The 21,352-nt window shown below is 38.4% G+C and overlaps 1 pseudogene; it reads right to left on the bottom strand.

Moving 5' to 3' along the window:
- Positions 1–20,379: 20,379 nt before the first annotated feature.
- Positions 20,380–20,821, bottom strand: LOC131492819 (large ribosomal subunit protein eL33-like; annotated as a pseudogene).
- Between the last annotated feature and the right edge of the window lie 531 nt (positions 20,822–21,352).

Below are 21,352 nucleotides of genomic sequence, written 5' to 3'. Positions count from 1 at the left end.
TTGTGAGGCAGACAAATTGGTTTGCTTTAGCCTGTTTATATATCCTTCTCTCTTCATGCCCTTCCTAACTGCATTGATTACCATCTGTAGTGCTGTTTATACTCCAAAGGCATCTCGGTCTGGTCTCTTTCCTGATCTTCAGGCTCAATATAACAGTTTGTTGAAAACAAACTGTCTAAATGCTAATTTCTTTCTTCTGTTGTGTTGTGAAGGATTTCACATAGTAAATCTCCCTCCTATGCACTTGGATAAACATATTTAACAAGCAAAATGGGACAGACATAATGCCAAGGCTCTCCTCCCGTGGAATGCGAAGCTACCTCACAAATTCAGCATGTACCCAAATTCTTCTCGTTTAATTATGGTGTCACACGGTGGAATCAACTGCTTTGACTCTTTTGAATGCATTCTCTTTTTCAGATATAAATTTGGTTTGCAAGGACCTCTGTGAAACCTAGACCCTCCCCCCTGTCCCTGCAAAAAATGCAGTTTGAGAACAATCGATAAGGAACACTTGAATGGAACAAACCTCCACAGCATCCGGGAGTGTGGTCTGTGCTCTCTACATTTGACTCACCTGGCCTTCCTGCGTGAAAATGCTCTTAACCTAAGTTAAAGACATAAGCTCTGTGCTATTTTTTCTGGAATCCAATGTGGCATAATAATTAAGTGCATAGAGCTCTGGAGTGAAGCAAAACTGGGTTATAAACCAAGTCCTGCCATTTCCTACGATTGTACCCAGGGGCCCGTTGTGTTAACCTATTTTGGAACTTTGTTTCATCTCTTGTAAATTTAGGATTGATGTCTCCCAACCTCACACTGGTAGGGTTGTGGTGAGAAAGGAATTACAAATTGTGAAAATGTTCTAAACCAGTAGTGTAGCTCAACCAATGGAAATCCCTTCATGATGGACTGGACTGAACTTTAATAATACATCAAAGCTTAATTCACAATAGGCATTGAATACATTTTCCCAATTATAGGACTAGTTCTGGCATTGTTGAGCTGCACTAAGCCAGTTATACTTGCTTTAAAATCCTCTTAAGAGGGGTGCCTGGGTGGCTCAGTTGGTGAAGCGTCCAGCTTCGGCTCAGGTCTTGATCTTGCGGTTTGTGGGTTCAAGCCCCGCATTTGGCTCTGTGCTGTCAGCTCAGAGACTGGAGCCCGCTTTCGGATTCTGTGCCTACCTCTCTCTCTGCCCCTCCCCTGCTCATGCTCTCTCTCTCTCTCTCTCTCTCTCTCTCTCTCAAAAATAAATAAACAATTAAAAAATTTAAATTCTCTTAAGAGTGCATATTCTGAGTAAGAAGGAGCCACTCATTTCATGACTGTTGGATCAGAGATACTTGCTGGAGTAATTGCTTTGCAAATATGACTCAATAACTCTGAAAGGAAGCTTGAATTTTAACGATCCTAATCTCTTTCAGTATCATCTCAAATGAAGTGTCCACTGGATTTCTAACACCATCCATGGAATGATGTTAGTACTAGATAATAAAAAAATCTTTATAGTGTTTGTTCTATTAAGTTGGAAATTGTTTACAACATTTTGTTCATCCTCTAAGAGCAAAACATCCTCAGCAATTAAAAACAGTAACTTTGTTCTGTGTGCTATAGATAGCTTATATGAACCAAACAAAAAAGTGTGGCCAAAACTAATCAGGACCCACCACTCATACATGCCATCATGACCGATGTGGGTCTCTTCTTGATTGGCACAATTGTGCATATGATCGAGTTATTGGTTGCAATGGATTATACCAAACTTTTCTGACATGCTGCCGTCTCAGACTTGCACTTAAGGACAGAGTCTGAACGTCACATAGACCTTGACATTTACTGAAAAATTACCCAAGTCTCTAGAAGCATCTAGATATTCTGAGATGGTGTTTGAAAGAGTGTTAGCTCCATTCTTGTGGGCATCTGCCAAATTTCTGTCACAGGCTCAAAAGTAACTAGTCTAAGGACATAGTTACATTAATGTGTCCCTATAGCAGTGGTTTTAAAGGTTTTGGTATCTTCTGTGTTTCCTGACCATTTATCAAATTTAGCCTGACACAGATATTTCACTGGTCATTGTTTTTTGTTCAATAGACTTCAGAGTTCAGCCCATTCCACTGCCTTTTATTGCTTGCTATTTTTAAGGAGACACCTCGGTAGAAACCCCCTTTTTCTGTACAGTGTAATTACTGAAGCACATAAAGTGGTTATAGCAGGAATTTATCACTTTCAGGTGGAAATACTCCCAGCCAAATAAAAGATAGAGTAGGAATGCCAGAAGCAATTTATAACAGGCTCACTGACATTTTGTGTTGAGAAGCTCTACCACTGAATAAGCATCAAGTCATAAATCTCTGTAAACGTGATTAAAGCAAGCAAGTTATTCTTCGAGGGGACATGATAATAAAAAAATGCTGCGATGCAAAGCAGGAAAATTCTGTTGACAAAAATCACCAAAAACAGCTGTCAGTAAAATTTACAAACAGCTTGTTTTAAATTCTGTTGAATTCCAGCAGCTGTTTGTTTGCACATAAAATGTTCATTTAGGAAATGAGCATTGGCCTTAGTTTGGGTTCTATTGTGTTTCAAAATTTTGTAATCAGCTTAATCAACATCCATACAATAATTTAAATTTCTTTCAATGGACAAGTAAGAGGTAAGTAGTATGTTTAAGTATGCCTCGTATACAGTATGTGTTCAATAAAAAGAAGAATAAATGAGTGAATGACTATATACTATTATCCCTGAAAGCAATGGTCATTACAAAGTTTTATTTTTTTCCATCTATATATACTGCTTTAGAAATTATGCCTTGTTCATATTGGATTCACTTTACTAGTATTGGTAATAACCCTTAATAGCCCTTCAGCAATACATTCTAGAGTTTTAGAAAGCTGAATTAAAATTTAGTTACTGTTGTAAAGTCACTCTCTGTGAGAGATAGTTCATTAAATCTCTCCTCATATTTTTGCAAATCCCTTCATTTAGTTACTTTTCTCACTACAGCAAAAGATAGATTAGATATTTTTTCATCTGTGAAATAAGGATAATAGAAAATATTTTATTGCTGTTGTATGAATACAATAAGCTAATACACTTAGTAAAGTCCTTAGAACATAGTAAATTCTTAATAAATGCTGGCACTTATTACTGTACAAAAGCCTCAATGTTTGTGTGCCTGGGTGGCTCAGTCAGTTGAGTGTCGGTTTCTTGATTTCAGGCTCAGGTCATGACCCCAGAGTCGTGGGATCAAGCCCAGCATCCAAAGCCTTACTGGGCAGGGAGCCTGCTTGGGATTCTCTCTCTCTCTCTCTCTCTCTCTCTCTCTCTCTCTCTCTCTCTCTGCCCCTCTCCCCTGCTTGCCTACTCTCTCTCCAAAATCAAAGCAAAAGAAAGAACTCCAGGTTCAAGAAGGATACAATGATGAGAGTTTTATTCTTAGGTAATAAGAGACATAATATCCTGTGTACTCAACTAGACAGGAATCCAGTGTGTTTCAACTTTTAAAAATGTCTGTGCCCCTCACTCCCCCGAAATCTGTCTATCTATCTATCTATCTATCTATGTACCTACCTATCTATCTATACATCTATCTATGCCATTTTTAGGTATCAATTTGGAAGCTTGGGAAGTTGAGTCAAACCAAAAAGCATTACCTTTAAAATAACTATAACAATACTTTTCATTCTTAACCCAGAATTACACAATGATAATCTTACCTTTCCTGGAATCACTCAAAATATTAAAAATACATTGCATTTATATTAAATTTCCAAAAAAGAGTCTATAGCCCTAACATCACCCAACAGTGTTGACATCATTATCTCTCCATTTGACAGAGGAACAAATGGGGCTTCATAGTGTTAGTAACTATCCCAAGGGCATACATCTTATAATTGAAAGGGCAAGGAAATAGACCCAAGTCTACCTAACTCTAAAGTTCAACTTTTAAGCACCTACATAAACCCAGGTTTAATTAAGGTCAACTTTGAAGGATGTTAAGTCCAAATCAGTTGAAATACCAGAGGACATATTGATTTTCAGCACAATTATTCATTGAAAGGCTACAGAAGAAGCTTAAACTTATAGTTTCTCCCCTCAGAGAATTGACTGTCTAGTTACAGACAAGACTAATGTGAGAAACAATACAAATAATATGAGACAGATTATAATTGTGTTCAATTATGTGGTGTACATAGAAGTATCACAAAAGGTCAGGGGAGAGAATGCTTAAAATTGCTTAATGAAGATTTGAGTGATCATAGCTATGTTTGTGGGAGAGGTGAAAGTAGGAGATAAGTCTCGGAAGATGAGAGGTTTGAAGCAGTAGGAGGGAGGAGAAAGATTATTTCTGATGGGAAAAAATCGTGTGAACGCAGACACAAATGACAGGGAACATCGGCACCGGTTTGACTGGAGCAAAGATATTAGAGTGAGGCGTATGAAATTACTGTTTTTCTAGGCCAAAAATGGTTGGATAACAGTGATTCCATCTGGCTCAACCTAATACATATTAGATAGTAGTGATTATAGATACTACCTAGCTGAATGCAATAAAGAGCTCCTAGAATTTGGGGAGTCATCAGTGAAAAGTCACCTTCTTGAGAGGAAAGCTAGCAGGAAACAACAAATAATGGTTGAGATTATTATCTGCTCATTTATGTACCTTAAGAGAGATTTGGAAATCTGTTGCTTAGATATTCAAAGAAAAGCCCCAGTGCAATCAAAGCAAGCAGAGTAAAATTAAAGGACTAAAACATTTTTTTTTTTAACTTGCCTTTTCAGAGCACTTTGAGCCTGAGAATAAAAATTAAGTCACATTATGAATAATAGCCTATATTTATATAGTTTGCCATCTATGAGTGGCGTGTGATAGCTGGCTTGTATTGGCCTGCAAGAGCCAATATTAACCCTGCAGAAATTTTATTAGCTGCTTGTTAAACATAGCCACTATTAAAAACCATATTGTGGGGGTGTCTGAGTGGTTCAGTCAGTTGAGCGTTAGACTCTTGATTTCAGCTCACGTTATGATTTCATGGTCACAAGATTGAGCCCCAAGTTAGGTTCCACGCTAAGCATGAAGCCTGCTTGGTAGTCTCTCTCTCCCTTTTCCTCTGAACCTCCCCTGCTTGTGCTCTCATGCCTTGCTCTCATGCACTTACTCTGTCTCTCTTTCTCTCTCTCTCTCTCTCAAAAACAAACAAATAATCAACCATATTGTGTAAGCTTAGAATCAAGTATATTATTTCTTAAAGCAAAGGTAGTAAATATTAAAAACTCATCACCTCCTAAGTACTTTACCACCTTTCTTTTATTATCTATCCTCTTGATGTGATTGACATTTTTTCATCTCTACGGTGGAAATGCTATAGTATATAGCAGTGCGTTTTTGCATATTTCTTGCTGACTCCATGTTCCTTGGTAGTTTGAAATCAACCATGGTGAGAACTTTTACAAGTATTTACACCATGGATATTGGCCAATGCTACAAATTAGGGTTTGATATATTGTTTTGCTGGTTTTTTATACTTAGATGAAGAAGATGCTAATAATGCAGATTACTATGTCAAGTCCATAGCTTTTATATTGTGAAGAAGCACAAAAAATTTGATTCTTCCAATATTCAAAACTTATTCAGCAAACAATTCACCCACATCATTGGCAAACAAGTTACTTTTGTCTAACTCATGAATTTAACACCTGTATCAACTAACATGTGTGTCAGACCTACACTCAAAAGCCAGCTGTTCAACATATACAAGCACATCAGTGCATCTATGCATCTACCAGACATCAGACCTGGTGTCTCTTCTGCCTGCTCCCCTGTGGAAGTCTACAGGCTGTGACTGACATTTACTCACAAACCCAGCGCCATTGGCTACAATATGGCATCCAGGCTCTGATTCTGAGCCCCACAGTGACCTCTGCTGCCTCACTCAGAAGCCTGGCATACTCTGAAGTCTTAAGATCTTCACGCCTTTGAGCTCCACAACACTTCCAAGTCCCAAACTCACTCTAGCTGCTGCCTTTGGAACGCACTCCATGTCAACACTGCTCTACTCAAACAGAATTCCTATTCCCCTATTTTTCTGTACTTACTCTGAACTAATTGGTGTTGACTTGTGCCCTAAGTATCTCAGAATTATTGTATGAAATTGGCTCTTTTTGTTCTGCTGTGCTTTTTACAATTCACATCACATGTCCATGAGAAGCTTGTCTGAGGAACACTTGCGACCCTACTTCACTTCCTTTATGTTTTTCTAGCGGGTATCATTAGCTAACACATTATATATTTAACTTACTTATGTAATTTATTACCTGTATTTCCTTATGGAATGCATGCTCCAAGGGATTTTTGTCTATTTTTTGCTCTATCCCCAGCATCCAGAACAGCACCAGGGCCATAGTAAATATTCACATGAATGAATGAATGAATGAGGACAAAATGTCAGACTTGTGTTGTAGTCGGTATCAGATTGACCCTTTGAGGGGGGGACATTATTTCTGGACCAAACTTGCTCTACTTTGTCTGAACTTAAAATAAGGTAGTTTGTTTTTTCCCCCCTAGAGATCTCTAAATCAATTGTGCCTCACAAGCTCTCTATTCCTAAATTCTTCTTTGTTGTGGGTGCTATTTAGATTCCCCTCCCCCCCACCAACCCCCAACCATACCCAAAGTGGTGACTAGAACATTATAATATAACAGAACTGTTTGAAGGAAAATAAAACCTTTGAGTATGTAAAATCAAAATGTAAAAATGCATTTTCAGACCAGATTTCATCTGAAAGAGTTTGAGAAAATTCTTGATGAGATGTTTGGCTGAGAGGGGTATTAGCAAAAGCCAGAGCAGCAATGGACGATGTTTAAACTACTTTCCATGGGACAGGGAGAGAGACGTTAGATTTGGGGCCTGGAAAGGAGGAAGGGAGAACAAAAGGAGAAGAGACAGGGAGAGGAGCCAACAACATTGTCGTGAGATTGGACTTACAAGAAAATGCAGCCAGTGAAAAGTCTCAGGAGCTGGGTGGTTGAGAACCTTTAAGAACAACTCTTTAACTCTGGACTGCTTTTAGCTGGATGTAGGACTGTTATGGAAACAAACCTGAAGTCTGTGGATTTATGGGGACTGGCTCCCTCGAACATGTCACATAAGCTCTGCAACTGAATGTAAAGAAGAAGATATTTCTTGTCTGAACAGGTAGGTGTCTCTTGTCTGAACATGTAGTGAAGTACATGTACACGCTGTTGTTTATATATCAGAGCCAGAGCACATTATGTGGACAAAAAAAAAGTGTATGGCAGTGGGGGTTAGCAAACTCAGATCTTTAAATGATTAGAAACGTATGAATTATTAGCAAAGGTGGTAAGAGCTCAGATTTGTGAAAGTCTGGTTTGAAATCTCATCTTTTGTTGTTCCTCTGTAGCGCTAAGTAAGAAAGTCTTCTGGGTTTTTTATTTGTTTTGTTTTGTTGTGTTTTGTTACATGAGCTACTTCCTGCCCCCCAAGGGGAAATATTTTGCTACCAGAACAGGATGGGCAAAGGCCTTGGGGCTAGAAGGGCTAGAAGGTATTTCAGGTTTCTATCATCTCAAAAGTGTCCAAATAACCCAGGAAATGCAGGCTTTTCCTTCCAGAGCAAGAAATGACAGTGCTTGTGTGTAAAATATATTGCCTGAAATTTTTTCTGATCATATTATCTTCTCAAAAGAGTTCTATTTTCACACTCAGTGACTTGATGTCAAAGATTTTCACATCTTTCAGCCTTATTGCTTTGGGTGAAAGTGGATGCTGTGATAGCAGTAATTATCAAAACTGAGAAAGAACAGAAAAAGAAAAAATACCCTTTGTTTCCCAGTTATTTTTATTGGCTAAAAGTATTTAAACCTAAAGGAAGAAATATATTTTTAATGTACACAGAGTTTTGAAAGAATTCATAAGCATCTATTGGGAGCCGGGGAGCAGGAAGGAGAAAACAAGAGGGAAGGGATAACTACTAATGAATAGACAAACAAAATCAAAAACAAAAAGGGCAGTGTCCTTGGAACTAGAAGGTATATGTTCATGCCCTGGCCTTCCATTTACTACATTTTTTTAAACCTTACTGAAGCCATTTAATGCACCCTTCCAATTATTCTCATGCATCAAGTGGTTCTTGAGAGCTTATCGTATGCCAGTCCCTATCTTAGGTGCTGGAAATAAAGGGGTGAATAAGACCAACCTGACCCTGTCCTCATAGAGTTTACAATCTGCGCTTCTCTTTTATCGACTCTAAAATGAGGAAATAATAATTGCCTTCTCTTCATGTTGCCATGAGGATCAAATGAGAAGAGTTTATGTAAAAGCAGTTTGTAACCCATCCATGTGAGAGCTTATTATTATACTTCTCTTGGTCCAAACTCAAATTAACAGGTACTCAGCCAACCCACATTTGTTAACATTAAAACAAAATCATTAACTTCAATTGTCAGTGCACAATTGCCTCTGTAGAAGAAAATACCTTCTTTAAAAAAAACCTATCAAGGTTTTGTCCAACTCCTAATTACAATCGTAGACAATGCAGCTTGCTTTGAAAGTTTTCCTCTATATTTCATTTCCAAGTAGTAAATTTCCTTTCTTGAATCATAGGGTGCCAGAATAAACAGTTGAAACATTGGGTGAGAATCACAAAATCTCACTTACTCTTGTTCTTGAATCTGAACCACAGACTAAAACAACAACAAAAACAAAACACAAACAAACAAAAAACTCATTTGAATAGAGATATTCTCAGACTTCAGGTTATTTTTTATTATGCAACAGTACAACACAGGAATAAATGCATTCCTAAAGATAATTTTTTAAAAACTTTAACTTTATTTATCCGTTTGGGGGGGGGGGGGTCGGGGGGAGCACACACATGCACACAGCAGGGGAGGGGCAGAGAGGAGAATGAGAATCCCAGTCAGGCTCTGCATCATCAGCCCAGAACCAAGGAACCATGAGATCATGACCCTACGGAGATCAAGAGTCAGACGCTCAACCAGCTGCACCACCCAGGCACCCCTAAAGATAATTTTTAAAATACTGAATTAACATGGTGCCTGGGTGGCTCAGGCAGTTAAGTGTCCAACTTCGGCTCAGGTCATGATCTCGCAGTGTGTGGGTTCAAGCCCTGCATGGGGCTCTGTGCTGACAGCTCAGAGCCTAGAGCCTGCTTTGGATTCTGTGTCTCTCCTTCTGTCTGCCCCTCCCCTGTTCATTCTCTCACTTCTCTCAAAAGTAAATAAAAAATTTTTTTTTAATTTTTACATACTGAATTAACTAATCTGTTCACTCAGAATAAATTTAACATCAAACCAAACACAACCACAGCCCTATATCTCCTCTTATTCTCATTTAAATCCTCTATCTCTTTCAATAAAATTCTAGCACTAACACACAGATCAAGCAATCTTGACATGCAATCTTGACTCAGCTTTGCTAAGTATTTTATAATTATTCAAAAATCATAAGTATTACTTGAAATGAGTATTTCTTGTATTTCAAGTATTGTTTGTTCATAAGCATACCCATTTTGAAGTCGTGGTAATACCAACTTAAAACAGTATTTGATCCATTGGTTTCCTAAATAAAGTTGCCATTAAGTTTTGAAAACAAAGGATACCCATATAGACCTCATAAGACAATAAAATAGAAAAATACATCATCTTCTCTTCCTTAAACTGAAATATGTTTACAGTCTCTGTCAATAAATCAGGATGTGTATGCGTTTCTCTGTTGTGCTGTACTTAAATTTACAACCAAGTAAGCGTAGAACAAACCTCTATACATTACAGGTAAGATCCAATGTCTATGAATATAACAGCACATACATTAAATAAATTATTGTCGTAAGATATAAGCTTAAACTGACTCACTCTTAAATTCATAAGGTAAAAGAGTTACAGATTCTAGAGAGGAAAGAGTTTTTTCAGCAGTAAATTATTGCAGACAATTGGACATTGGGAAGTGCAAACAAGTTGGGCCATGCAAGCATGAAGAATAAACAGATCACTAAATTTGGTTTATGCGGTGTTTAAACACAGGCAATGCAGTTTTTGCCTTTATAAGGCAAATGTATTTTAAAATCAATTTGTAATGTGACAGAAAGCCAGTAAAATAGTTTCAGTAGTGGTGTGATATACTGTGATAGTTTAGTTCTATGCAAACATGAATCAAGATCTCCATATCCTGTCAAAACAACAAAGAACCTGACCTTGCTAAGGGAATAATATGAATTCCAAACAATGCACTCCTTAAAGGAAAAACTTAAGGTGAAAAATGGCACCATGCTTCTTGGAAGAGAAGCACAATCATATTCCAAGTAGATGTGACTACAGCCTCTGTATTTTAAAGTACCTTAACATGTTCTCTCCTTCTCCATGTACTACTTAGTACAAATGGTTTCTATATCACACTGCCAAGAAGAAATCTTGAATCAAAAAATAATAAATTATTTTGCAAGGTTTGGTATGTTTTCTTTCTTTCTTTCTTTCTTTCTTTCTTTCTTTCTTTCTTTCTTTCTTTGTAATACAGTGAAAGTTAAAAATGTTCATGTTTGTGAAAATCCGTATTTTAATTCACTGGAATAGAAGTGCAGGAAGAACAACTTTAAAATTGTGAATTTGTTTTTATTTTCATTTTTTTTTAGTTTTATTTACTTACTTATTTTGAGGGAAAGAGAGCATGAGTGCAAGCTGGGAAGGGACAGAGAGACCGGGAGAGGGAGAGAGAATTCCAAATAGGCTCCGTGCCATCAGTGTGGAGCCCGATGCAGGGCTAGAACCCACTGACCGTGAGACTATGACCTGAGCCGAAACCAAGACTTGGACATTTAACCGACTGAGCCACCTAGGCACCCTGTGAATTTGTTTTTTAAATACTAAGCCTTGGGGCACCTGGGTGGCTCAATCGGTTGAGCATCCAACTTCAGCTCAGGTCATGATCTCACAAGTCCTGAGTTTGAGCCCCATGTCAGGCTCTGTGCTGCCAGCTCAGAGCCTGGAGCCTGCTTCAGATTCTGTGTCTCCCTCTCTCTCTGCCCCTACCCTGCTCACACTCTGTCTCTCTCTCTCAAACATAAATAAAGATTAAAAAAACAATAATAAAAATTAAAAAATAGAATAGTAAGCCTTTTTGTATTGCTTTCCAACATGACTTTAGAGGGGTAACAGCTCCTTACTATAATATATTACTCATACTCTGTGTAAATGAAATGAAGAATATCATGAAATAATTTATAAAATTTATAATAATAATGAACCACAATTTATCTAATACCTATTTAAGTGAAATATAATAAAATCTTGTATAAAGCATGTTCTTGTAAAGAACAACCATTTCACATTTAATTTTTTAAGTTCATTTATTTTGAGAGAGAGAGAGAGAGAAAACTAATCGGAGAGGGGCAGAGAGAGGGAGAGACTGAATCCGAAGCTGTCATTGCAGAGCCCGAAGCTGGGTCCTAACTCACAAACTGTGAGATCTTGATCTGAGCCAAGATCATTGCAAATATGGATAGCCTCTTCAGATTCTAACTCAACCTATAACACACACCTAATACTTTTATTGTGCACTTATTCTAGAACTAGGGGTGACCCAAAGATCCAGAAATAATTACCTGAGATTCATTAGAATGCACCAGCAGGGAAAGTAACAATATTTCTTATTTCTCACTGGTATGGATGTTCTTGGCTGAATCATAATGAGCAAGACAGTTCAGTCATATTTCCTTTTCAATTAATGAAGCAGGGAAGAAACTGAAATTTTATTCTGGTGATGGCATTATCTGATAGTTGGAATTAACAAAAAGAATACATTACATAGGAAGAGATCCAGTTTCAAATCCAGAATAAAACATTGCAGAACAGTAATACCAGAACAACCTCCTGAGATGTTACATTTTACCTGTCCCATGTGGTAGAGCCTGATTTCCATGTGGAAAAAAAAAAAAATTATTTTTGGGCCATAAAAGTATTTGGAAAGATCTCAAAAACATACCTGTTTACTAGGTAATAAAGAAAGCAATTTAAAAACACGATCCCTAATTTCCAGAACATTCAAGGGAAAGCACTGAGGAAAAGAGGGATAGGTACCTTAGGGAACACCTATATTTAGGAATCTAAGTGAATAAGGTGGAAACAGGGAGGAAAAGACTGCAAATTCTAATTGATCACATTCTGCTTTTTAAAAGACTTTCTCCTCCAGGGGTGCCTGGGTGGCTCAGTCAGTTAAGCATCCAGTTCCCGGTTTTGGCTCAGGTCATGATCTCACAGTTTTGTGAGCTCGAGCCCCACATCAGGCTCTATACTGACAGTGTGGAGCCTGCTTGGGATTCTCTCGCTCTCTCTTCCTCTCTCTTCCTCTCTCTCTCTCTCCCCCTCTCTCTCTCTCCCCCTCCCCTGCTCGTGCTGTCTCTTGTCTCTCTCAAAATAAATAAATAAACTTAAAAAAAATTTTTTTTAAAGACTCTCCTCCAGCACTGAGAGGTTAAGGCCTGAGGACCTAGAAAGTTCACAGAATTAGTATATCTGCCCCCAAAAGATGATGACATTCCAGAACAAGTATCATTACCTCTATTACATTCTTTTTCAGATTACTGAGATTTGAAATGACCCAGCTTATTCCTTTTTGTTTCTGCTCAAAATGTTCTCATGATCTGACATTATTTGGTAGGAGGAAAAATCCACTGAAGGTGGATCCTCTTAACCCAGGAGGCCAAAATTTCATAACACATACTCCAGAAGGAGAATGAAAAAGAGAGAGAGAGAGAGAGAGAGAGAAGGAAAAGGAAGAAGAGAAGGAAAAGGAGAAAGTCAAAGAGATTTGATGGATCTTTAGCATGAAAAATGAAATAGAAATTGTGAAAATAAATGATCACAGTTAACATTTAGGTTACAACTTGTAATTGTGTATTGATCTTTAGAATGAACAGAGAATGAGCCAAAAATTCATTGCTTTGGGGTGTAACATTACAAACAAATGTTTTCGAGAGTAAGACCTGATATCTTCAACCCACATTTTCCCTCAGGTCCCTCTAAATTGTATTATGTTCAAAGAATTCTCTTTTGAAGCTTTGACTTTGTCATCACTCCCCCTGTTGTTGCCTCCTCTGGTAGTTGAATGGTTTAACTGGCATTTCCCTGTTGTTTTAGAAATTCTCCATCTTCACTTTCTGCAACTTCATGAAAGTTCGAATCTTGGGGGATATTTGCATTTTCACTTTGCTTTGCATTACATTTTACATCATACTGTCCAGATACTGATGCTTTAAGTCATGGGGAATATAAAGGCTAATGTTAGAGGTGCCTGGTTGGCTCGGTTGGTTAATAGTCCAACTTAAGCTCAGATTATGATTTTTGGCTCGTCGAGGCCCACGTTGGGGTCTGTGCTGACAGCTCAGAGCCTGGAGCCTGCTTCAGATTCTGTGTCTCCTTCTCTCTTTGCCCCTCCCCCTCTCCCTTTCCCTGTCTCTCTCTTTCTCCTCTCTCCCTCTCATATATAAATAAATTAAAAATGTTTTTAATTTTAAAAAGTAAAAATAAATAAAGGCTAATGTTAGGCATCGAGGATTCTGTAGTATTTGAGTGGGGACTAATTTTAGAAATGGCCAGTTTTGTATTACGTGCTTGTAAATATTTTGTATTTTGCTTTCCTAAAGGATCTAATATAAATGCAGGAATTTGATTATGAAAACTCAGACAAAAGACCTCTCTGACCTCTGAATAATCAAGAATGGCCTGTCTTTCCAAACATCCCATAGATGACTAAACTTTGATACAAAGGAAATATAACCATTGAGAAATGTGTTTTATTTCACCTTCTGAAATCTTGTTGTGTTATCCTTCAGCCATAATAATATATTTGGGAAATATACTCCTAGTCTTTAGCAAGACAACTATTCATCTTAAAATTTAACTTAGAAAAAATCTGGGTGCCTGACTGGCTGTGTCAGTAGAGCATGTGACTCTTGATCTTGGGGTCAAGAGTTCGAGCCCACAGGTGCAGAGATTACTTTTAAAAAAATTAACTTAAAAGAAAAAGCAAAAATAATAATTGCTTACCCATTGTCTAAGTATGACTGGTGAGCTATTATTAATAAATGAAAGGGGCTCCTGGGTGACTCTGTTGGTTAAATGTCTGACTCTTGATTTTGGCTCAGGACATGATCTCACAGTTGGTGAGATCAAGCCCTGCTTCAGGCTCTGGGCTATCCATGGAGCCTGCTTGGGATTCTCTGACTCTCTCTTGATACCTCTCTCTCTCTAAAATAAATAAATAAACTTAAAAAAAATGAAAGATTCTCTACTTTAATTGCTTTTCACTATGGCGTTTTAAATTGGTAAAAATTTTTAGTCAGTTTGTTAGGTTTGACTCTAATTTTGTTGTTTGTATATGTAGGAAAATAGCTATACATTATGACAATTTGAAATGTAATTATAATCTTATGATACAATGCATATTCACAGTCAGAAAAATATAACATTGGTATGAGACTTGTTACTAGGAAATGAAGCTATCTCTACCAATTTGTATTTCTAGAAATTTCCTATATAAAGGCAGGTATCGATTCATGTAGAAAGCTTCTCTGGAAAAAAATAAAGTTTCTCTGGATTCATTTGAATTTTCAAATCAGGTTAACACAATGAATTAAGATGATAATATAAATCAAACTTAAGTCTATTCAATGGTTTTCAAAAAATCATTAATAATAAATAATTTGACAAAATTCCATTCTTATTTTTAAATCTCCACATTCTATTTTTACTACTGGTATGGGAGGGAGAAACATCATAATGTATCATAAAATTCATTTGTTTGGCTTTGCAAAAAAGATTTGCTTTTTGAAGAAACATCTTTGCTGTCCGTATTGTTTTGCCTTTGGTTGTATTAGAAGCCAAGTCAGTGTCCAAGAGGCAATCAGTAAATGAAAAGTTATAGATAGAGATGCACCACCTTTATGCCATCTTTAATGCTTTTCTATTCCAGTAATTTGGTCCATATTGTGCTCCTTTTGAAACATCCATTTTAATCATTTCTTTATTTAGAATTCTGTGAACCTTCCCATCACTGTAAACAGTAAGGGCCAGTTCTGAAAACAGACTTGTTGACTTCACTTTTCCCTTACTGTTGGCCACAAACATGCTGTAGCAATTGTGAGAAGTGGCCAACCAATTTCCCTAGGATAGTGGCCATAAGATTTTTTTAGATCTTGGTCTACAGCAGAGACAAAAAACTCTATGTCTCATGCACATTACTCCTCTCATTTTTCAATTAATGAGTAACAAAGAAGTGTCATCATGTAAGGTTGGGTCAGGAAAATCCTATAAACAACAATGCTGTCTTAAGATGATTCTCAATTATTGTTAGTCTTGTTTTGAAGTAAATTTTTCTTTTCTTTAAAGTTTATTGATTTATTTTTGAGAGAGAGGGTGAGAATGATAAGGGGAGGGGCAGAGAGAGAGGGAGAGAGAAAGTCCCAAGCAGGCTCTGCACTGTCAGCATGGAGACTGATACAAGGCTCAAACTCAGGAACCGTAAGATCATGACCTGATCACACTTAACTGACTGAGCCCCCAGACTCCCCGAATTAAATTTTTCAATAAATCCAATTACATAGCAATTTTAGTTCATACAATCAAAATTTAGTAAGTTCCTAGGAACTTAGTAGTATGTAAAAATTACCAAATGATTTAAAATTTCCCAAGGAGGTTTTAAAAGTTATACATTTCTGCAAAAAGTGCATGAAAAAAAAAAAGATTATACAAAGGTTGGGCTATGGTAACTGCTGTATTTTTCCTCCAAACAATCTCTGCGGAAACTGCAAACATCATCTGTCATTTTACCTCTCTGAAGCTTTCAAACTCATGACAATATAAATGACAGACATCAAATTATGGTAGAAAAACCCTGAATTGTGAGTCTGGTTGCCAGAGTTTTAAATAGGGCTCCCACTCACAAGCGAAGTCACAATACTCGTAAATTTAAATTTCAATTGAATCCCCTCATCTGCTTGCTGCAACTTAACTTGTCTGCTTAAGGCAGACAAATTGCTGCTTGGTCTTGCATATGTGATTCTCTCACTTTGACTCCTTCTACGTTTATTTCCACCCCCTTTCTTCCAAACAGAAGAACCTTTTCTCATGCAAGAAATCGTAAAGATAGAAGAACTCATGGGCAGGTTTCTCAAATTCCCCTTTATCCTAAGCATTTAGCAATCCTTTTAGCTTTGTGTACAGCTGTGACTGATAATGAAAATGACTTAATGAGTTTGAATAGTCTCCCTTGAATGTATCATATCTCCTCAATTATAGCTATGTAGTTACTGTCATTATTCCATAGTTCATAGAATCCTGGAATCTGTTCTCCTTTTACTAAAGAAATTATGCAGTTAAACTTGCAATTAGGGTGCCCTTTGAGGAACTGCCTACCATGCCCAGAGCCTCTTTTTGAGAGGAGCTTCTGTAGGAAGTGCCTTATGCATCCCTGGACCTGTAGATGCTTCTCCCACAACTGACTGACAAGGGCTGGGGAACCTGCCATGAAAGCTCTGTCCAAGGAGATGACCCCTAAGAAGCTTCAGCGTTGACCAATTGGATCCTTTCCTTGGGGGAAGTCAACACTCAGGCTGGAAAGAGCTGAATCACCATGAAGATGGACAAGTAGACCAGAAAGATACTGTGTGCTGAAAAATGTGATTGTCTGAAACAATAAACTGATACATGACACCTGCACGGATCACTGGAATGGCCATCTAATACCTGAATGCCATCATGCTATTCCATGCTTGTGTCTATACTGCATTCGCATTTTATGTACCGAGCAAAGGCCAACTAAAGTAAATACCAGTTTCTCAGTAATGGAACTTGAGAACAGTGCTGGGAATATCGAGTGATCCCACAACATACTGAACTCAAGAAAAGCCTTTGCACAGCAATCAGTCCCACCATACTTGGGTTGTGAGGAGATTGTGGTAGGCTAAATACTGGCCCCCAAAGACAGGCAGGTCCACATCCCTGGCACCCGTGAAAGTTGCTCTACAGAGCAAAAGAGACTCTGCAGATGTGATTAAAGTAAGGATTTTGAGACTGGGAGATTATCTGGATTACCTAAATGCAGTCACAAGTGTCCTGAGAGGGAGGCAGATGAAAAGATGGTACATGATGAAGCAAAGAGAGATTTGAAAATGTAACATTGCCAACCATGAAGATGGGGGAAGGGGCCATGAGCCAAGAAATGCATCTCTAGAAACTGGAAAAGGCAAGGACATAGATTCTCCCCTAGAGCCTCCTGAGGGAGCATGGCCCTGCCAACACCTTTCTTTCAGCCCAGCAAAACTGATTTTGGACTCTTGACTCCAAGAACTGACTGTAAGAGAGTAAGTAGGAGTTGTTTTATGTCACCAAGTGTGCCACGAATTGGGCAGTAAGAAACTAGCATCAAGGTGTGTGTGCATATTCCATTTCTGAATGTAGTAAACAGGAGATACACACTAAAGATTTTTTTTTTCTTTTCCTCAACCAATAACTAGATTCACATACCAATTTAATGTAAAATTCAACAAATTGACAATTAGGCATTGTTCCTGGCCAAATTGTGGTTAAGTATGACATCTGATTATCTTCAACTAACAAGTAATTTCTTGAAATTATTAATACAAATGTGAATTGGCATGCTCTGTATTAGTATTATTGAGGTAAAAAAAATGTATACATAGGAGTGCCTGGGTGGCTCAGTCAGTTAAGCACCAGACACCATGATCTCACGGATTGTGGGTTCGAGCCCCGCATCTGGCTCTGTGCTGGCAGCTCAGAGCCTGGAGCCTGCTTCAGATTCTGTGTCTCCTCCTCTGCTCCTCCCCCACTTGCACACAACCTCTCTCTCTCTCTCTCTCTCTCAAAAATAAATAAACATTAAAAAAATTTTTAAAAATGTATACATAAATATAAAATCTGACTGAGACCATATCTTTGAAATCTTTTCATTATTTAGTTTTACCAAAATAGTAGCACAAATCACATTAAGTTGATGTTTTAATTTAAATTAGTTTTATACTGATTTATATTTAACTTGAAATTTTGTTCATTTTCTTTTTCATTAAAGTTTATTTATTTATTTATTTATTTGTTTGTTTTGAGGGAGAGAGAGCGAGAGAGTACACGTGTGTGCAAGTGGGGGAGGGGCAGAGAGAGAGGGAAAGAGAGAATCCCAAGCAGGCTCCATGCTGTCAGTGCAGAGCCCTACGTGGGGCTTGATCTCACAAACCATGAAATCATGACCTGAACCAAAATCAAGAGTCAGATGCTTCACCAACTGAACCACCCATGTGCCCCAAAATGTTGTTAATTTCTATCTATATATTTATTTAAATTTATAGGAGCTGTTAACCTGAGGAGGGTAGGCTTATTCTCCTCTCCTCCTTATCTTTGTATGTGTTTAAGTCAACATCAGACTCTGAAACATTTTTTTTCAAGCTACTATTTTAATGTTTATTTATTTTTGAGAGAGAGTGTGAGCAGGGGAGGGGCAAAGAGAGAGGGAGACAGGATCTGAAGCAGGCTCTGTGTTAACAGCAGAAAGCCCTATGTGGGGCTTGAACTCACGAACTATGAGATCCTGAGATCATGACCTGAGCCAAAGTCAGATGCTTAACTGACTGAACCACCCAGGTGCCCCAGCTAAGCTACTATTTTATTATTATTTTTTTATTTTTAAAGTGTTTTTATTTACTTTTGAGAGAGAGACAGACAGAGCATAAGAGGGGAGGGGCAGAGAGAGAGGGAGAGACAGAATCAGAAGCAGGCTCCAGGCTCTGAGCTGTCAGCACAGTGCCAGATGTGGGGCTTGAACTCATGAACTGTGAGATCATGACCTGAGCTGAAGTCGGGTGTGTAACCAACTGAGCTACCTAAGTGCCCCAAGCTTCTATTTTAAAAGCTACTAGAGTGAGAAACATTATTCAAAACTTTGTGAAGCTTACTAGTAGGCAATGGCTTTCTATTCCAACATACCATTAAAAGATAAACTGAGGGGTGCCTGGGTGACTCAGTTGGTTGAGTATCCAACTTTGGCTCAGGTCATGATCTCATGATTTGTGGGTTGGAGCCCCGTGTTGGGCTCTGTGCTGACAGCTCAGAGCCTAGAGCCTGCTTTGGAGTCTCTCTCTCTCTCTCTCTCTCTCTCTCTCTCTCTCTGCCCCTCCCTCACTAGTGCTCTATGTCTCAAAACTAAATAAATGTAAAAAATTAAAAAAAAATTTTTAAAGGTAAACTGAGGCAGGGGTGCCCAGTTGGCTCAGTTGGTTAAGCAGCCAACTCTTGATTTCGGCTCAGGTCATGATCTCATGGTTCGTGAGATGGAGCCTTCTGTGAAAACTGTTTGGGATTCTCTTTCCCTCTCTCTCTGTTCCTCCTCGGCTCACACACATAATCTCTTTCTCTCTCTCTCTCTCTCTCTCTCTCTCTCTCTCTCTCTGTGTGTGTGTGTGTGTGTGTGTGTGTGTGTGTGTCTCAAAATAAAGAAATTTTGGAGCACCTGGGTGGCTCAGTCAGGTAAGCTTCCAACTTCAGCCTAGGTCATGATTTCACCCTTCCTAAGTACGAGCCCCACATCGGGCTCTGTGCTGACAGCTCAGAGACTGGACCCTGTTTCGGATTCTGTGTCTCCCTCTCTCTGCCCCTCCCCCACTCGCACTCTGCCTCTCTCTCTCAAAATAAATAAATAAATAAATAAATAAATAAATAAACAAACAAATAAACAAATAAATAAACACTCTCAAAAATAAATAAACACTATAAATAAATAAATAAACCAACTTTTTAAAAAGGGAAACTGAGGCATATTAAAATTTCAAGAGTTTGAGCAAAGAGCGATTCCTTCCAACCAAGCAGTGCCAAGCTGGAAGTGGTTGGAGCCCTCCACCGCCAGGAACCAAGAAGACTCATATAAGAAGGCGTGGAAGCAAAGAAAGGCAACTATTTGATGGGCTAAAACTCAAAGACTAGTTGGCTGCTTGTGACTGGTTATTCTTAGTGTTTTCATTTCATAACCTCAAGGCATTTATAGGCTTATATTTCGGTTTGCTTACATAGACAATCCTGGCATTAGAGCCACTCAGTCTAATGGCCTCCCTGCTTAATTAATTTAATAATACTTTCCCAATAAACTTCCAGAAATAGAATATATCTCTTGAAGCCTAAGGTATGTCATAATGCCCCTAGGTATGTACACCTTATTATTAAAGGTATTTCCTGATATTTTGGGATGTAATGAGACAAATGCAGTCTTTATAACAAATTCACCAGTTGGGTGAGTGAAACATAGTTGTTGTTTTTTTTGTTTTTTTTTGTTTTTTTTTTGTTTTTTTACAAGAGAACAAATCTACACCTTCATTTATTTACTTTTCTGTTAGTTTAAATCATTGAGGGGCACAACATCACACGGATTCTGTGGCCACTGGCTTCAGCAGGAAGGTTGCTTCGGAATATGGCATGAACCATGCCACTGTTTCCATGAGCACGAGTTACTTTTCCCCAGATCTCTCCAATTTTATTCGGTTTGCCACCAGGAGTCACTGTGTTATTCTTTGCTTTGTACACATAAGCACATCTCTTGCCTAGATAGAATTTAGTTTCATCTCAAGCATAAACACCTTCAATGTTAAGAAGAGCTGTGTGCTCCCTCTGGTTCCGGAGACCTCGCTTATAGCCCCCCAAAATGGCTTTGGACCACAGCCTTCCAGATATATTTGTCATTTCAGGAGTCCTGTTCCCAGCAGGCCTCCACAGGTTCCAAGCCGGCCCGAGGAGCTGAAGCATAGTTTTCAACATAACTGCACACTCACTCTGGTTAGAACTCTTGTAAGTTGGAATACACGATCTCAGTTAAGATGATATTAATCCTTAGATGACAACTTATACGATACAAATTAAACAAGTAGGAAACCGTGGACAGTGAATAGATGGTGATTGATGTCGGCAATGTAAACCCCTGAAGTCTTACTCAGTATCTCTGAACACTCAGCTGCTTTGTTATTTCTTCCAGGAAGGCTTCATGGGCCCCTGGTGCCCACTGATAAGCACAGTACTATTCCTTCATACTTTCAGGTTGCCTATTCTTGCTGTGCTGTCTCCCCATTCAACAGTGGGGAGAAGGCAAGGGCAGGTGTTTGTTTTATTAATGTCTGTATCTCTGTTGTCTCAAAGGTAGGGACTCCTTTGCCCCCACACCAGCATACCTAGTATATAGTAGACACCCAATTAATGTCTGCTCAACGAGTCTAGCTTCTACATGTGCTATGTTCGGGAGGAGGAGCACTTTCTCAGGGGCTACCC

This window comes from Neofelis nebulosa, chromosome 2 (assembly GCF_028018385.1).
Source record: "Neofelis nebulosa isolate mNeoNeb1 chromosome 2, mNeoNeb1.pri, whole genome shotgun sequence".
NCBI classification, from domain to species: Eukaryota; Metazoa; Chordata; class Mammalia; order Carnivora; family Felidae; genus Neofelis; species Neofelis nebulosa.
Note: the sequence above shows the minus strand (reverse complement) of the source record. Positions and strands in the feature narration are given on the sequence as shown.